The sequence below is a fragment of the Lonchura striata genome, chromosome 2 (assembly GCF_050655825.1).
Source record: "Lonchura striata isolate lonStrDom1 chromosome 2, ASM5065582v1, whole genome shotgun sequence".
NCBI classification, from domain to species: Eukaryota; Metazoa; Chordata; class Aves; order Passeriformes; family Estrildidae; genus Lonchura; species Lonchura striata.
Window position 1 is genome coordinate 101,971,709 of NC_140704.1, and position 19,547 is coordinate 101,991,255.

General features: G+C 35.7%; 1 long non-coding RNA gene across 1 annotated transcript; it reads left to right on the forward strand.

The window, feature by feature from the left end:
• The first annotated feature begins 6,101 nt into the window (after positions 1-6,101).
• LOC146768356 (uncharacterized) lies at positions 6,102-19,070 on the forward strand. The gene is made up of 2 exons (XR_014952845.1): positions 6,102-9,773; positions 10,783-19,070. It is a non-coding gene; the product is annotated as an uncharacterized LOC146768356 (long non-coding RNA).
• The last annotated feature ends 477 nt before the right edge of the window (positions 19,071-19,547 follow it).

A 19,547-nucleotide genomic window follows, 5' to 3' on the forward strand; every position in this document is an offset into this window, starting at 1 on the left:
TTTGGGTACCTGAAACATAAGCAAGAGATAATATGTTTTGTAAATTTTATTTTAATCCTTCATGCCATTCAAGTCCAACTACACATCACAAGGCAGTGCCATCTGGAGACAGCACAGCAAGCTTGGAGCCAGTTTGTTTTAGTATCAGGAGCAGTCTGGTCACACTAGTGTGGCACTCTGCCTGGTTCTGCTAGCTGAATCATTAAGTGTGTTTTTCAGGTAAACACTGTGCTAATATAACTTTCAGCATGCAAAGCATTTTCAGCATCTCAGAGAAGTGCAGGATTATGACATGAACATGTTCTGTGGTCATTCCTTGGGCAGAGATGGCCTCCATCAGTTCATGTCATACAATTTGACCTCTGGCAATGTTTTTACCTGGTCCAGAAATTCTACCAGGGAAGAAGTTGAATTTGGTCATCTCTTGGCTTAATTAATTAAGAGCATCTGGAATTTATCTGCATCCCACAGACTGCCAGTAAAAGAAGCTTACTTGTAGCCTTCCTACTGTTCCTTCTTCCTGGCTGCCTGTTTCCACTCTCTTTCCAGAAACATGAATAGAAAATTGGATAATTAATGCATGGGTCTATCTGCTTTGCAAATAAGATGTATTGGTAGAAAGATTTAGCAGAGAGACCTGCATAAAATATAGCTAAAGAAGATGCCACGTGTAGTTTTAGGCTAACCAAGGGTAATCTAAATAGCTAAATAAGGAGTACTTTTCTTTGTACAACCTGTTCTGCCTGCTTCCTTCTGAGTGCTGTTTTTAAAATTATTTCTTTCAAGTTGATTGTCCTATGTGCCACACAGTATTTGTTGCAGAGAGTTGCCAGGACCTTGACACTAGCAAGCAAATATGGCTGAGAGCATTTTGTGGACACCTTCTCTTCAACTTTGTATTGCATAGAAAATTCATGTCCTTTTAAACAAAGGCCAAATAATTCCTATTGATAACTAGTATGTTGCAAAATATTTTGATTAAATGCACTATAGTATGACAATTCACACATTGTCTAGTGTAAATGTCAAAAAAAATTCCCTTCAAAATATTTGCCTCTTCATACTTTTCCTCTCTTAAGCCTTTTTCACAAGGCCACTGCCACAGTCACATAGAATTTCTCTGTTTGAAAGTGGTGCATAAGGATAATTAAGTCTAAGCATCAGTTGGACTTCCAGTTCAGTCCTCACAGGACTGTGTAAAACTAAACCATAGGGCTGAGAACATCATTTGGATACTCCTTGATCTCTGGTAGACTTGATGCCACAACCACATTCCTAAGGAGCCGATTCCAGTGACTGGGCAACTTCTCAGTGAAGAGCCTTTTCCTAATGTCCATTCTGAACTTTCTCTGATACAGCTCCATTCCATTTCCTCATGGATATCCTAATGCAAAGGAATTCAATCCTAAACAAAGTGGTGATTTAAAAAAAAATGTTAATACCATTATTTTTCTTGGTTTTATGAATTACCTTCAATAGAGCATGTCGTGTTTTGAAAATTATGTTTTCATTGAAATTCTCTTGATCTCTAATGAACTTCTGAAAGTTATCTGGAGCCATCTGATCAATTGTATGTGTTCTAATAATTTTATAAGGTCTTTTTTTCTGGTCTGATTGTTGTTTTCCTTAAGTGTTTACTTAATCTCAGTTTTGCTTTTTCACTTTCTTTCTTCACTTTCCTGGGATTCAGATCTGAGAAATAGGAGAAAGTTACTGATTAAACAGCTCTAATGCAGCTCATTGAATGTACAGATTCTCACAGGTCCATCAATGAAATTTCTTATACATGATTTATATTTTACATGAAAAGCTTTCTGTAGTATATTCAGCCAACAATTTCTGGTAATTTCTAATACATTTTTTCATGCTTTTCATTACTCTTGTTCTAACGTACTGACATATTTCTTCTGCACTGATTAGATAACATTTTTCTTTACCTTTTCATTATTTCTGGATAGCTAACATCTCTGGTGGGGCTTAAAAACCCCCACCAAAACCAGATTGTCTGAAAATGTCTATTCTTAGGGATCCCCTAATGTCAAGCAATATTATGGCAACTAGCGAGGCCATACCCATTTACTTTAGCTGTGCCTCATTAAAGTTTTTAACATGGTTTTTCCATTCACTTCTTTATTTGTGAAATCACATCAGTGTCAAAGATAGCCATATGTAAAGAAATGGTTTTGGTAAATAATTTTCAAACTGGGAAAAATAATTATAATTCTTAAAGTAAAACAATGTTGCAGTAAATTTAATGTCAGAAGTACTTTCTAAGCTATGAATTTTTGGAAAGAATCTAAATCTTGACACAGAGCTACTGGGTGAAGAGTTGAAATTTGCTATGTGGTATCTATAACTCATTCAATAAAAAAAATGTCCCCATTGAGGGCCTGCAGTGCATCATTATATTTACAAGTAGTTTTGCCTGAAGATATTTTTATATGTGTATATATAAATACAGTATATATATGTGTATATATAAATACAGTATATATGTGTATATAATAACCCAGTGTATCTTTTCCCTAACTCATAGTGTTCCTTTTCAGAGTTTCGTTCAACTGCATTTTTTTGTTTCTTTCTTTCTCCTGTTTCTACCTAAATGTTGGAAACTTTTACAATAATCTTAGCTTTGTTATTGATACCTACTTCATTTCTTGTTGCAGAAAAAAACCCTCTATTCTGCAATTTGTGAGTGAATGGAAAAACACCCCATACATGAGTAGTGATAGAAAAAAAATTTGGAATTAAATGTCACTTAAAGAATACTAAAAAATAGCATATGACTCTTCTCTCTCTCAGTAGAATGATTCTGCAGGTGTATTTAAAGCAAGCTAGATGGAGGAAAAACACAAACCAACAACATAGAAAACCACCAATCAAAAAAACACCAGCCAAGGAAAAAAAATCCCCCAAACATTTATTGAAATGTTATGATGTAGATTTTTTCTGGTTTTAAATATTTTGTCTTCTTTTCTAATTCTATAAAGAAAAAAAATCTGAAACAATCTAAAACTAACAACTGAGACTATAACATATTTTCTTCATTTCTTGTTTTGTTCACCTGTCATTCTCTGAATTCATAATTTCATTTGCCTAGATGGGTGGTGAACACTTCTCACCTTCAAATATTAGCTTACAATTAGTTATATATATATTGCTTATTTTTCTAAGAATTACACAATTCAAATGCTGTTATTTTTAATTGCAACACATTTACTGTATGTTCCAATATTAAATATAAGTGACTTTGGAAATATGTTTTAAGAAATCAGATCCATAAAAAAATTTTGTAGTTGAGTATAAAAGTTGATATGTGTTTTTTGCAAAGTGCAGTGGCAGTAATGATTGATCTTGCCTACATGTAAAATAACAATAACATGTTCCTATCACAAACATAGCTGCAATAGTTTGCTAAGCTTGAATAAAATATTTGTTGCCCTGTGTAAAAAAAGGCAAGGTCCCTTGATTTTTCAGATATGCCATATAGACAAACTTATTAGAAAATAACTTATCCATGCCAGGGAGAGAATTACAAGAGTAAAAGTGAGAAAGTTTATGGCATGAGATCAAGATGATTTAATTGGAAAAGCAAAAAAATAAAAGTCCACACACAAGGAAAGAAAAATAAGAAATTCATTCAGCACATCCCATGACAGGCAGGTGTTCAGCCATTCCCTGGAAAGCAGGGCTCCGTCACCCATAATGGTGGCTTGGAAAGAAAAACACCATCCTCTGAACATCTTCCCTTGTCTCACTCCTCCCCAGCTCTATATGCTGATCACAATTCCATACAGTAAGGAATGTCCGTCTGGTCATGGTTAGCTGGGGTCAGCTGCCCTGCCTGTGTCCCCTCCCAACCCTCTGTGCACCTTGAGCTATCTCATTCATGGGATGAGGAACAGAAAAAAACCTCTGTGTGAGCACTGCGCAGCAGTAATGAAAATTATTCTCATCCTAATTCCAAAATGCATCACTGTACTCACTGCTAGGAATAAAATTATCCTAGTCAGAACCACCAGGCCATTTCTAAGGATTATGGCAGCATGACTTCCATCAGGCTACTTTTTCCTTTCAGATGCAGAAAAATCCTGTTGGCTTTATGATTTTCCAAATGTCTGAAATGCTAATAAGACCTGTGTCCCTTAAAATCTTAAAGAAATTATTCTAATTTACTGTCATTTTAATAGATATGCTTTTTCTAAAATTTTTGTCTTGTTCTGGAATTTTTCTACATTTGCCTTAAAGGGGTGATATCACAATAGTAATGCATGATACTCTGAAAAATACTTCTACTTTGACAGGAAACAAACTGTGCTAGTGAGACTTGTGTCTGAAAACCAAAATTCTGACCAAATATTTATCTATGAAAAAGCCATATGAAGCATGTACTTTTGCAGTCAAGAAAACACTTTAAAAGCTTTTGCAGAGTAATTATTTGCTGGAGAAAACTGAAAACCAAACAGCTGCAAATTTTTATTGTCACTTTTGTAATCAAACCCTCCCTAAACATCAATGTTTCCAGTCATTAGCCCTGCTGACTCTTAAAGGGACACATACTAAGGTGCAGTTCCTTCTTTCTTAGACATAGTCATAAATTCAAATAACTAATTCAACTTTTTACTTTTATTTATTTGACTTACTGGAAGATTTTTCAGGAAGTACACGTCTAGATAAAGAAAAAGTGTGAAAAATTTTCTTCTCAGGAAAACATTTATTGATGTCAACGCTTAGTCCTGGTAAGACTTGGCTGTATTATCATAGCTGGGGACTTTTCTGAATACGTCCTACACTCAATAACCTATTTCCTGAGATCACTTTCTAGTCTGCATTTGTGAGGTAATTGCTGGATCAATTTTAAAAAAAAAAATTCCCTGGTGGATTCATGTTTTCTCTTTTCCTTAGTTTGAAAGAAGGATGTGTCACCTCTGTGCTCATGTGGTCTGCATGAGTCACAAAAATGCTTAATTATGCTAAGCTATGAATTCCTGGGACTCTGGTACAGTCCTATTAGCATGTTGAAACTGTTGTGAGGCCCTAAATAATAAATTTCCAGGTTTTCGGTAATGTAGAGGGTTATGAATGTCTCTATGGCTGCCTTGGGGATTCTTGCTTCGTTTTTCAGGGATGGGAGACGTATCCCAGGGCAGCAAGTTGTGAAGACCAATCACATAGGTGCCAATGAGTATTAGGCATTAAGCATATTAACAACTTTGTAGGATATTGTTGTTGTCCTTTGATTTCTTAATGCTGCTTTATTTAAATTGTTATAACTTATCGTGAGGCTGTACACACCAGTCCGAGATGCCCTGTCAAGATAAAATATTGCCCTGGCCTATGCAGGTGTGCAGAGACAAAAGACATTCTTTATAATCTGCAGAGCTGGCTATATTTAGAATCTTTTTCTTCTTAGCCTTCAGAAAGTTTCTAATTAACATCACAGTACGTGCTGCACTGCAGGTGTACATGTTGTAGGGGTTATGATTTTCCCCAAAACCATGAGGTATGCTGCTTCTCCAAGAAAGATCTATAAAAGCAGTGCAATTGTAGGCGAGGTGGCAGATGGAATTCTACCTAAAAATATTTTTGTTTTGTTGCTTGGTTTTTCAGTCCTAGACATGCTTCTTAGAATGTTGGGGGTCTTATACCGGCTTACACACTGTAATGGATGCTGTTATCTGGCAAACAAAATCATAGGATGGGTATTTGTTCATTTGTGACAAGTGACACCTATTTTTTTAATTTTTATTTTATTTTCAGGAAAAGGAGATTCTGCATCTGGTTATTTGCATTCCTAGTTCTTTTATACTTGAAGATTCTGCTTTTAATATATAAGTGAGGGACAGCGTATACTATGCAGTGTCCTGTTCACAAATGACTATAAAAATATCTTTTTGTTTCTTCTGACCATTTGAGGCCTGATAGAAAAGTATCAAACCATTCCAGAATCTTCTGCTTCTGTAATTTGAAAGGAGCATGGAAACCTGTGAACACAGTTCTATTTCTCACAGAAAACAGCACTTTCAGTGAAAGCACTTTTGTCCTCCAACAACCCTGTGTGTTCAAGATTCCGAGCCCTTTGCTTTTTGTGATTCAGCAGGACCTGCAGAATCATGATGGATGGCTGAAGCACTGTTCAGTCTTTCCTCCATATGTCTTGTTGATTGCATTGAGGTTCTGTTAGCACAGTCAGGAACTAGATATATAATACACTAGGATACAGCTGAACATATAGCTATGATGATGAATAGTTATTTTTAACTTCCCTTAATAAGACAAATGAGTGAAATCTTCCTGGTTTGTACCTATTAGTTGACACTTTTTGATCCAGTACAAAAGAGTGCATTGCATGAGGTCTTTTCAACAACAGTCTGATTTATCTTATTTTGCAGAAAAGTGCTACAATGGACTCCTGCAATGTTGAACAATGACTGGCCAGAAATGAACTATAAGTGCTCTGCACAGGCAATACAAATATTGATGTATGTATGAAATTGTACCCCAACTAATATAAAACTCAGGAACTTAAATAATTTCCAAGACCAAACGGAAGCAATTCACAGAATCACAGAATATTCTGAGATGAAAGTCACCCACAGGAATCAAGTCCACCTCCTAGCCCAGATGAACACCCCAAGGGTCACACCATGTTCCTGAGAACATTGTCCAAATACTTCTTGAACTCTGACAGGCTTGGTGCTGTGGCCACTTCCCCGTTCCAGCACCCAAACAGCCTCTGGGGAAAGAACTTTTTCCTGATATCCAACCTAAATCTCCTATGATAAAAGTTCAGAATATTCCCTCAGGTCCTATCACTGATTTTCAGAGAGACCAGTGTCTCCCCCTCCTCTTCCCCTCACAAAGAAGTTGTAGAGTGCAATGAGGTCTCCCCTCAATCTCCTCTTCTCCAGGCTGAACAGAACTAGTGCCCTCAGACACTCCTCATACGGCTTCCCCTCACAGCTCTTCAGCATCTTTGTTGCCCTCCTTTGGATGCTTTCTAATAGTTTTCTTATATTGTGGCACCCAAAGCTGTCCCCAGCACTGGAGGTGAGGCCATCCCAGCTCACAGCAGAGCAGGACAATCCCCTCCCTTGCCCGGTTGGTGATGCTGTGCCTGGAGCATCCCCCAGGAGACTCTTGGCCCTCCTGGCTGCCAGGGCACTGCTGACTCCTGTTCAGCATTCCATTGACCAGGACCCCCAGGTCCCTTTCTGTGTCACTGCTTTGCAGCATCTCATTCCCCTGTCTAGCTGTACATCCAGGGCTGCTCCATCACAAGTGCAGAATTGGGCATTTGCCCTTGATAAACTTCATAATATTGGGAATGGATCAGCCCTCTATTTTGTCAAGGTTTTTCTAGAGGGCCTCTCTGCCTTCAAGGGAGTCAACAGCTCCCAGTTTTGTATAATCTGAAACCTTGCTTAATATTCTTTGGAGTCCTTTGTCCAAGTCATTAATGAAGATGTTCAAGAGCACGGGGCTGAGGATGGAGCCCTGTGGAGCCCCACTAGTGACAGATCCCTGTCTGATGTCACACCATTCATTATAATTTTCATGCCTGACCCATAACCCACTTGCTTACTCATCACATGCTGTGCTTATCCACCTATGGCCTGGATATTTTGTCCTGAAATATCCTGTAAGAGATGGTACCAAAAGCTTTCCTGAAATCCAAACAGGTTGCATCAACTGGCTTCCCTCGGTCAGCTAGGTGGGTTACCTTGTCAGAAAAGTAAATAAAATTTAACAAGCAGGACTTTCTCCTTGTGAAGCTGTACTGGCTGTGTTTTCCTTCAGATGTTTCTCAGTATCTCCAGAATAATTTTATCCATGACTTAACGAGCCACTGAAGTGAGACTGAGCGGCCTGTAGTTTCCAGGGTCACCCTTGCCCTTTTGAAAATTGGGAAGTTATTCAGTTCCCAGTCAGCTGGGACCACTCCAAATTCCCAAGAAATCCTTTTAAAGGAGAGAGGAAAGAACAAAAACATTCCTTTCCTCCCCACCCCCTGCAAGTCCTAGAAGCAAAAAACCTGACATCTTGTTTAAAGAGCTCTCACATTTTGAAAGTGGCAGCTGCTTGTTTCTTAAGCCACTGCTAGATCAGGGAAATTGTTGAGAATAAGTGAAAGTTCTGGAGTCGACAACTTTACTCCTGGGTGAATGGGGTATCAGCCTTAACTACTCAGCTCCTATGTCTTCACAGCCATCCTTCTTTTTCCATGATGCACTGAAGCTTGTGCTCTTTTCTGCACACCTGCTTCATTTCCCCAGGGGCAGTGGAGCATGACTCTGGCTCAACTTAGATGATGTTTAGGGAACTGTTGTCGAAGGCATGAAATATCTCAGGTGAAAACAACTTTGAAACAGAGCTGCTCACCTTAGGATAAATGTTCTGACAAATAGACCCATCCTTCATGTTTTCAAGAGCTATATTTGGAAGTAAAAAAAATCAGATGTTTGCTAAGGAAAACATAAAGCTCAAAAGATCTTACAGAGGAAGCAAGTCATCCTGCCTCTGTGCAGATAACAAATAATGACCTGATTTAAAAACAAAAAACTAACAAAAAAAATTTTTCCTACTCCAATTTTACTGTATAACCACTCAGATGATGTGGAAAATGTTTTTTATGATTGATTTTAAAATTTATTATCCTTACATTGTCCAGAATATCTCGTTTTCATTTTATAACATTTGCATCAGTGGTGACAATATCAAACCAAAAAAGGAAATACATGCAACCAATTTTTTATGCTCATCTTTGTTACTTATACTAAATAAATTTACAATTTTTTTCAGTGGGTATAATGATTTCATTAGTGTACTAAACCTTGAAATACAACATCTGCTAGGAGCTTTTCAAAACCAGAATAAGGACTACCACCTGTTGACTTGTAATTGTTTTATATCACTATAGAGTTTGAATGACTATTTTCTTATTTTTAATATTTTAAGGGTATATCTCTAGTTCCACTGGAGTGTGGAATACTCTCTGCTTAGAAAAGTGTTGCAGTTCTGCTGTTTGTGTTTGCACTCTCTTTAATCATCCTTAAAGACTGAGACTTATATCAAAGATTGGATCAATCCTGGATGGATCTCCTCATATAAGTCTAACCACATGCACTGTTTTCAGCTGGGGCAGAGTTAATTTTCTTCCCAGTGGCTGCTATGGGGCTGCGTTTTGGATTTGTGCTGTACACAGATTAGATAATACAGAGATGTTTGTGTTATTGCTGAGCAGAGATCCAAGGCCTTTTCTGCTTTTTGTGTGCCATGCTGCTTTGGGAGGAGGCACAAGCTGGGACAGGTAACCCTGAAGACATATTCTGTGTGGCATCATGCTCAGTATACAAAGTGGGGAGAAAAAAAGGAAGAGGGAGATGTTTGGACTGATAACATCTGTCTTCCCAAATCACTGTCATATGTGATGGGACCCTGCTCTGCTGGAAATGACTGAATACTTGTCTGCTCTTGAAAAATGGTGACTCAATTACCTGCTTTGCTTTGATTCTGTGTACAAATTTACTTTCTCTTTTAAACCGTCTTTATATCAACTCCTGACTTTTCCAGCTTTTACCCTTCCAGTTCTCTCCCCGATCTTGCTAGTGGGGGATTGAGCGAGCAGCCATGTGGGGCTTGGTTGCTGGCTGGGGTTAAACCATGGAACCATGCTATATGATAATTCATAATTTATTAACAGATCTGTTTCCAAGGGGGACTATGCAGAAACACTGAGAACTGAGTGACTTCTGGAACTTGTACTTTAAATGGTAGGTTCGTGTTAAGCAAGAAATATTAATTCAGTCAGTTACATATACTAAGACATTACAATATTGTAAATATGTATTTATAACTATAAATACTTTGAAATAAATTAGGCTTAATTAGAACTTTGTCTCAAAATTGCTGCAACGATATTGCTTGTCTAAAGAGTTATTTCTAAAATGTACCTCATCTTGTAAATTGAATTGTAGATGAAATTAGATTCCATTAAAATCCCTTTAATAGTTGCTTTCAGACCACTTTTTAGAGTGAATAATTCTGGTACTATGTTTACAGTGAAATAGAGATTTCTCTGAGTTGATGCCCAATTAATTTGAAGATTTTTTTTTTTAATTACACTGTGATTGAAAGATGCTGTAATTTTCTAATACTTAAGTCAAGGTTGATATTAATTCTGTATGAAAAGCCACAATGCAATTGAAGCTTGAAGGATTTAAAATTTCAGATATTAACTTTTAGAAACTAAAACCCAAAAGACTTGACAGCAAAATTGCAGCAACAAAAATGAATCATGCTATTTACAGTCTTTGAAGAGTCTGAAAAATTTTATATTGGATTTTCTGTGATGGTGAGAATTCTAAAGACACAATGAATCCCTAAATGCTTATGAAATTTAGTGTTAATATTAATATTAGATTCTTCCATGCTCATGCAAAATCTTATCCAAACAATATTTAAATAACTAGAGAAGACAGACTTCTATGGTTTCAATCGTTGTGGCTTTCTTTATTTGTTTGGACTGCAACTGGGTTGTTTTGGATCTACTGCTTTTAAGTGCCTAGTTTATTTCCCCACCCAAAAAGAGGTTGCATATCAAACTGCTTAAAGAGCATTCAGTTTCAGATGGATATGTTATGATTTGGAGAGGGTGTAGAAATCAGATGTGTTGAGTCCACTTGTTTTGGAGTGTTTCAAAATCCATTTCTAATTTTTATGTTGTGTTCTGCTTACAGAGTGGATAATGTAATCTTGGTATTTCTCTCTTCTGTGTTTCAGCCCAGTAGCTAACACGCTACAGGATGGGATGCGTAGAACATGTCCATGGCATATGTGGGAGCTTCTAATGTTCATTCTTTCTCCAAGATTCACACAGAAGATTTGAATTGCTTTGTGAAGATCTTGTCCATTGAATTTGGGATCCATGACATCTCAACCTGTCCAAGCTTTTTGTAAGATTACCTTGAAACCCACATACAAATCTGTACTCTATGGTCTCAGAGAGCATAACATGTTAATGCTGATAGGCTGAGTACATTTTTTTCTGAAAATAGATTTTGAATCATTTAAATCACTACACCAATGGATGTCAGCAGAGCTGGCTTAAGATGAACCACTCTGAATGTTTAACTTATGATCCTGATACTTTTCACATGTATTCAGAGAGAGGGTGTCATGAAAGTGGAATTGAGAGCAGCTGCCTTTGTCTGATGTGATGATTTCTTAATGTGAATAAAGTAAAATTACATTAAATTCTTGATAATGTGTTGTTAGAGCATGCTGAAACAAAGAAGTGTGCTTGATGAGTAATTTCTCTTATGGCAAGGAACATTTATGCTCAGGCCTATAATTGCTGAACTGCAACTCAATTGATTTTTCTGTATCTCCAGAAAGCTGAAGATCAAATAAAGGACACTGCATTCGTTTGCTTAACTGCCAGCTAATTTCTTCCTAAGGGTGATTAGACATAGCAAATGTGTCTATAGCATTTGTTGAAGATGTCCTCAAACTAGCGTGAACACCAGATTTTCCTGGGTTCTATGCTGAATGCTTCAGCTGTGCCCTCAGCAAATGTTGAATTGCATCTGATTTTCTGCAGCCCAGCAGGTTGTGCAGCAGCTCTGACAGGTTCAAGACAGTTCACAGGAACTCAGCCAAACAGGTTGGACAGCAGACAGATGTCAGCCTATTGCACCTTGAGTACACCTGGTGTGTTTTCATGTGCCATAGCAAAGATGTAAGTGAACCAGAGCCTGGGGAAGACGCAGACTTCTCTCTGCCTTACAGCAGTAAGGTCTTGATGGAGATCATTGGAGAAATGCTCCAAAGAAATCCCTCTTAATTGTAGTGGCATTACATGCTTTGACAAGCAGTGGGAAAAGCTTTTCAATCCGGTAACCACATCACTCATAACCTGAGGATTTATAAGGGTTTAAGCTGTTGATGAGTTTGTAACTTTTTCACTACTAAATTGTTTCTTGAGATGCCTTAAAAAATACCAGTGCAGGCAGAAAAAGAAATAACTCTAAGCTTCTGCATCTATTAATTTTTACTTATGTTTACTATTACTTGACAGCCTTTCAGTGTTTTTGAATCACTGACTGACCATGTTTATGGTCTTTAATGCTGCAAAAAATCAATAGGACTAAATACAGTTTTCTGTACAGTTTTCTTAGAAGCCTTAATAGGAAATCATGCAGTCTGATGCAGTTGAAAGAAGCTCTTCAAAGCCAAAGAAGAGGTGGAATACCTTTCAAAAAATCTCTTGGAGAAAATGTGTATGGGTAAGTTAGATTCTTTCTAGATAAGTTCTTTGCTTAGGGTTAGGAAATTAAGTGGCTCTTAGAAATGAAAAGACATAAATGAACTCAGTAATTTGGTGTTTTACTCTGCAATTTTTTTCATTCAGTCATCCTTGGTAAGGAGTAGACTTTTACAGTCAAATTGATTTTTTTAATAGCATAGCATCAATAACTCAGTACTTTTAAGAGGGGAAAAAATAATCTAGGCAAATCCCACTGTAATGTCTTAGTGCCTGTAATGTTTTAGTGCCTTTCTTAGTGCCTATTTTTCTTTTTTCCCCCCTGGGATTGTAAAATACAATTAATGGCTACATTTTGTCTTTGCTGCTCCTAGGGAGCAAACAGTACATGTATGGACAAGCCTCCAGGCATCTCTGAGATGGTTTGAATTCCAGGAGTAGATAGAAATAATGCAACATGGAGTAATTGCCAACATCTTGGTCATCTCAGTCTATAAACTGCATAAGCGGTTGAGAGAGGGAGTTTGAAAAAAATTTTGTTTTCTCCAAGCATAAGCATGAAAACAGATCTAATTTCAATTTGAGAAACATCCTGCAGGGGTGCAGTAGCTGAGACAGTTTGTGGTCTAGTGATTCAGATTGCTCTGTAATTTTGGATATTTGGATCAAAACTCTCATTGTTGAGTGAAATTTGCCTGATTTTGGTCAAGAACAATAAGAAAGAACCATTGCATAATCTGATTTTTTTTTTTTTTTTAATTAAAAAGGCTGTATTTAGAAAGAATGCCTTTTCCAAGAGTTTCAAGAAGCTCTTTTCACAGTCTCTTAGAAGTGTCACAATAATGCTTAGTGAATGTCAGTGTAGGCAGATTATTCTTTGTGGGTGTTAACCTGATGAATGCTACCCCAAGTTCATTAACCCATAGGCACCTTAAACATCTGTGGGAGCAAAGTTAATTACCCAAGTTGAATTGATGGGTTTGACACCAAAAGTCTTGAATCATACTGGCATGATCAGTGGACCAGCTGATACACTGTAAGACACCATCATCTTACATCCCTGTAAATTTTCTGTGAGTTTTCTATAAGGAGAAAAATAGATGAGAAATTATTTCATAACTTCCTTCTCTTAGAGACAGTTTATATTACTGTAGAATGTATATGAAACTGCTCTAAATCAAAACTTTGTATTAGCAGAGTGGAAGATAAATTGAATTTACACCAGATATTGTGGATATGTTTACCTCAGCAAACATTGGTAGAGAACAATATGAATCTCTGAGAATTTTTTAATTAAAAATATAATTTTAAGTGTATTTGGAACTTAACTATTTTCTAGTGCATTTTTGAACCCTAGGCCTTTGACATTTCCTATACTGATTCACTTTCTGGTGTCCTAATTGACCTTATTACTTTCCCGGGAGAAATGTCTTCATTATATTTCATAACTGTAACATGGATTTAAAAAAAACCCCACAACCCTAAAAACTCACCCAAAAAGACCCTTGAAACCAGGATTTTGAAGCATTTGGAGTGCAAATTATGAAAGACTTGTGAAAGCACATAATGTACTCATGCAGATTAAACCAGTCCTCAGAGGTATTCTTACAAGTTAAAAGAACATGTAAAGATAAAATTTAAAAGGCTCCTCAGTCTATGTCAAATTAAATTTGAATTGCTTTCAAACTTTTAAAACCCCTTATTTGTTTAATTTTCTGAAGTTTAGTTATCTCATATACTGTTTGAATTGCACGTTTTTCTTCAAGATATAGTGTATTAAGAATCTGACTTTTTCAGGTGAAATGACCTTTGGATTTGCATTGTCTGGGAAAATGAATGACCTTTGATTTGTGCTCTCATTGATCCATTCCAACCACTGTATGGTCAGAAATTCAACCTATTCCTGTTTTAGATGTATCTCACTTTCCTTACTAATCTAATAGCATGTCAGGAGTCCTCCACTGTGGTTAAAACATTGAAATAAAGTATTACTGTTTCTGTAGAAAAAACAAAGTGCTGTATTTTGTCCTTGACTGTCCAAAAATAAATAGAAAAGCTGAACAGAAATCAGGTTTTGACACTCTGTGCAAAATTTTATTATATGTTGAGGAAAAAAATAACTAAATCTTGTACATAATTGGTTTATTTTGAGCTGTTGATGTCTGTTTGTGGGATTTATTATAAGAAGTAGTAGTAGTAGTAGTAGTAGTGCAGAGTCATTAACAATTGTTCAAATGAAATACCTGAGTGATTTAGAGGATGTCCAAAACAAAGTTCCCCTGTAAAAATAGTGGGGTTTTTTACTATTTGCATATATAAGGTTGAAATCCTAATATTTAATTTTATTCTTGGTTAACATAAGTTTATAGTTTATTCATAGGTATTGACAATCACTTAATTTACATCATATCTTACCTCCTACAGAGTCCTTTTCCCATTATGTCTTTCCTATAAGAGTGTTTTCAATAGAAAGGCTCTCTCTTGAGACATTAAAGAAAAAACTTTCTACCTAATCTTTGGAAAAAAATGAGGAAGTGCCATGATGTTGCCCTACAAGTAGCCAGATATTTTGGTAGTAGAGTAATTGTCAGTCTAACAGCCAAGAGAATTTAAGAAAATGTTGAGTAATTAAAAAGTTATTTGGGTTGTTTTGAAGCTGGGGTTGTAATAACAAGATTGGAACTTGTAATGGTGACAGAGAGATTTTTTTCCACTGTTATTTAACAGTCTTCACATATGAATATCTTATGTATGTTTACTCACTTCTACTGCCTGATATTCTCTGGGAGCTGGGAGCTTGTATGTCTGACAGATCTTTTGTTTTATTCTCCCAGTGGCAGAGCTTAGGCAGATGATAAGAACTAGTTTTCTTTAAGTCTCTCAGAAGAAATAGTCATGATGAAGGATCTCTGCACAAAATTACTCTCTGCAGGTGAAGAATCAGCCTAAAAGTAAAAACTTATAATCTGGACGATGTGGCATTTTAAGCTTTTCAAAGATTAATTTTTGAAAATGGGTGAGGTTTTTTTCTGGAAATCAATTCATGCTGTCAGAAGAAGGCAAAACATGCATTTATTTTGAAAGGAAAATAAATTTACAGATACAAATATGTCATAATTTAATGTCAAACAGAAGATTATTTTACTTTAAATGATTGCTATTCTTATCTAGAAAACTGTTCAAAGAATGAGGAGAACATGAAAAACTCTTTCTGATAATTTGAAGTTGCTGTTCAGTTTTTATTGTTTATTTTGAATGAGGAATGACAGATTTTCTTGAATGTATGAAGATTTAAACAGAGATGCAAGAATTTTTAATGTGTGGCCATACTGTGTTCCGTTCAGTATGTTATGCATCTTTACATTATTTCAACCATTTTTTTGAATTATATTCAAAAATGGCAAAAAGTTTCATTGATTTTCTAAAAACTAAATTTTCCCACTACACTTATGTTGAATTTCCTATTGAAATAGATTAATTCCAGGTATATTTTCCTTCTAAGGAAAAATGGAAGAGTAAATGGAAGAGTTTTTTTTAATCACATGTATTTGATTATTATTGCCTTTTCTAATATGCTAATAAACTAATTGTATAATAATTCTCATTATTATGCAATTAATGGATTAAATATATCTATCTGAGGTGTAAGTACATGCATAGTTTTAATTGCTACATTCTAAAAATTATACTAAAGTCCTCTTAGCAGCCAGTAATGGTATCCAAGCAAAGTCAGCATTTAAATAATATTACAATATATTGTAATATATCTTTTGTGTTTTGGTCAATGAACAGGATGAAACTGTAAAGAAATCGGCAACTTGTGACAATCAGATAATTATAGATAAGTAGATTCTATATTTATTTTTATTTTTCCTTCACCCTCTCACCCACATGAGATTTGAGTTTTTTCTTGTGGTTTTAGAATTCCATAATATTAGTTTAAAAATAAATTTTAAAAATTGGCTGCAGTTTTTTAAAGATATCCTCCTTTCCTTAAAAAAAAAAAAAATAACTGAGGTTTGTCTGACATTTTCAACCACCCTCAGCACTGAAGTTCTGCACTATATTAAATAGCTTTTCTACTCAAATAAATAATATCCAAAACCAAATGAACATCTTAAATATGTATAGTCACAACTCAAAGACAGGGAAAACTCAACCAGTTCAAAATCTCCCTCTGCATCTATCCTCTCAAATAAAAAAAAAATAAATAATAGAAGACAGTTAATTTCATAAATTGTACACCCATTTGATTGACCAGTATTCCATCTCCTCTGTATAGGCAGGCAAAGGAAATATTGCAAGCTTGGATGCACACAACTAAAAGATAAGGCAGAAATCAGAAGGACCTTGTATTGATGATATGCAATAGAAACTTTCTACAAGAGATATCCTTTTGCAGCTGTGCTAATGAACTGTCAACAAAAATGACCAAAAGGGCTCTGGGATGACTATCAACACTTTAATATCTGGCATGCTACTTACTTACCACATTATACAATATCAGGATATTCCTGGAGCTAAAGAAGAAAAGGTGTTGTGCAGAGTTTCTACTTTTTCACAATTAGTTCTAGAAAGAACAAGGAAAGCCTAATAGGGAAAATATATCACTTTTTATGTATGCAAAATGTAAATATTTGAATTTAAAGTTTTGCTTGATGAGAATGAGAATGTTGCTCATGCTGATTCTTCTTACCTTTTTTTTAGGTAGTGCTGAGCTGACCTTACTGTGCAACTCTCAGGCTTAGGCTGACTGATTGGTACAATCATGTACCATCAACTCTAATTATTAATCTTTTTCATGAGTTGCTCATAGCCTTTCTTCTTTTGCAGATGAATCACATAGCAAAAGTTTTAGGCAACTGAAAGAGATGTGCAGAATAATAGATACTAATGTGAAAAATGAACTTGTTGCACAGAACATCTATCCAGGAAAGATTAAAAAGGAAATACAGACCTTTGATTATATATCTGTATCTCAGAAATAAGGACAGAAGTAAATTCTTAACCTGAAGTCTTTTTTTTTTTTTTTTTATTTTTTGTCCAGTTCTTTTGATTATTAAAGTTTTCTTCTTACTTATTCCTTATGAATCTAATTATTCAGCTCAAGGCTATTATCACATTACTCAGTCTTGGTAAGATGCCTTACACCATTCTAACCCTTCTTTCAGAGTAATGTAGATTGCATAAATATGAGTGACTTTTGTATGCAAGACTCTACTTCTTTTATAGGATTACAATAAGTTTTGTAGAGTAGGCACTGAAGTGATGATTGTCTTGCCTTCATCTTCATACACCATCCCCATTTAACCCACTGTGAGATGTGTTTGGTTCTGCCAGGTAGAACATGGAGCATATCACCTATGCATAACCTTTTTAACAAAAGTATGCATAACTTTTGTCACACTATGCAGCATTTCAGAGCATATATCAAGCTTTTGTCCAACTATGATGTTTTTATGCTTCAAGAAGAAAAATAAATAAATAAAAAGAAAATACCCTGTGGTGAATTCCTTAGCTCCAAAGCTCTGTTGAAAGACTCTGTGTGAATGTCTGTGCAAATGCATTTTATATAGTTGCACTCCTTGGAAATAATGTAAAAGTTTCCATACAAGGGGTACAACTTACTACCCCTTCTATAATGATTGAGCAATTAGCATGTGTTTGCTTACTGTGCTCTTAATGCTTTAAGGCGGGTTGTAAGATTTTTAGTTAAACATATCTCTACAGGAGATACATGTTATCATACAGGAGATACAATATTAACATACACCAAACAAACAGTACACTGCATCTAGGGTCATATTCAAAACCAAATGGATCATACAACTTTTCTGAAATTGGTAGACCAAGATGATTTATATTAGCTGAGTATCTGGCTACTCTGCCCCTGATTTAATTTACTTTCACTGCATGTTGAGAGCATATTTTCTCTTTACATATGGAATGCTTGCATGGATGAGAATGGAGATGATGTTATATATATATAAATACTAAAAAAATAGGTAAAATATACATATTTTTGATTATATGTGTTTTTCCCTGTGTGTACATATGTTTTTCCCAAAAAAAATATTGTTTGTGAAAATCTGATTGATTTCATGAAAAACAGACAAAATTATGAGCTTTATTTCAATGATATTTTGACTATGGTGGAAAAAAAATGCTGCAAAGAATACTAAGAGAGTAAAAAAGCAGCTTGTCTCTACATCTTCTTAATAACATGTTAGGGCTGCTGCTTTCAAGGGTGGCACACAACCAAGACCATTACTGTAATTCAGCAGTTATGTTTCAATAAGTGTTGGGATAACAATCAGTTGTCCTGAAATACATTAACTGAACAAGATTTTTAAGGAGTAACCAGAAACCTGTGCTACATCACAGGAGTATTAGTGCCTGTCGCTATAGGACATGAGAAAGCACAACACGAGCCATTGTGATGGCAAGGTAAAAAATACAAATGTTTATTTTCTGACTCCAACTTTTATACTTTTCTAAAGGTGACAGTGGATTGGAGAGTGAATGGGCCACCTCTCCAAAGACATTGGACAAACCACCAGTACATCAGCTTCCTCCACCCCCACAAAGGAATGCAAAACAATATGTTGTTTATAGAAAATGTGTGAGAAAGTTTTCTAACAGAATGTAAACTCAGAAGGCTTTAGAAAATCTTAAGAATCAGGGTGACAAGTACCCACCAGGAATCATATTGTTGAAAAAGGCTTTTGTATATACTGAAACCTGTAGGGAAAACATTTATGTTATCATAGGTACCTCTGTTATAGTAAACTCTTTGTTTACCCTTGCTCTTGCCCATCTTCTAAAACGCTATTTGAGTGACAGACAGGCACTACAGTGAAGACTTCAAAAATATCTATTGTTGAGTCAAAAATCAGTTGCAGTATTTTTTCTAGACATGTGAATTCCAAAGATTTCCCTTTGACATTTGTTAAGCCCTCAAAGTTTTCAGTAGGGCTTCTAGTTACCTAAAAGTTCTGTCCAATTATAATTCCATTGATTTCAGTGCTTCAATCAATACTGAGATATATTGGACCTCATGGGAGATATCGACCTTGGCTTCACTTAGTCCATGTATAACTTGTAGCCCAATGAATCATAACAGTTAAGAAGGATTTTCTCTCTGTAGGGTCTTGAGAATATTTATGAGTATTTGGTTAGAGGAATGGAAAAAGACTCTACTGCCTGCATCTTTTCTTGGAAGATGTAAACAAGGCAAAAGTAAATAGTTATTCCTGGAATAAATAGTGCAGATTTTTGGTTT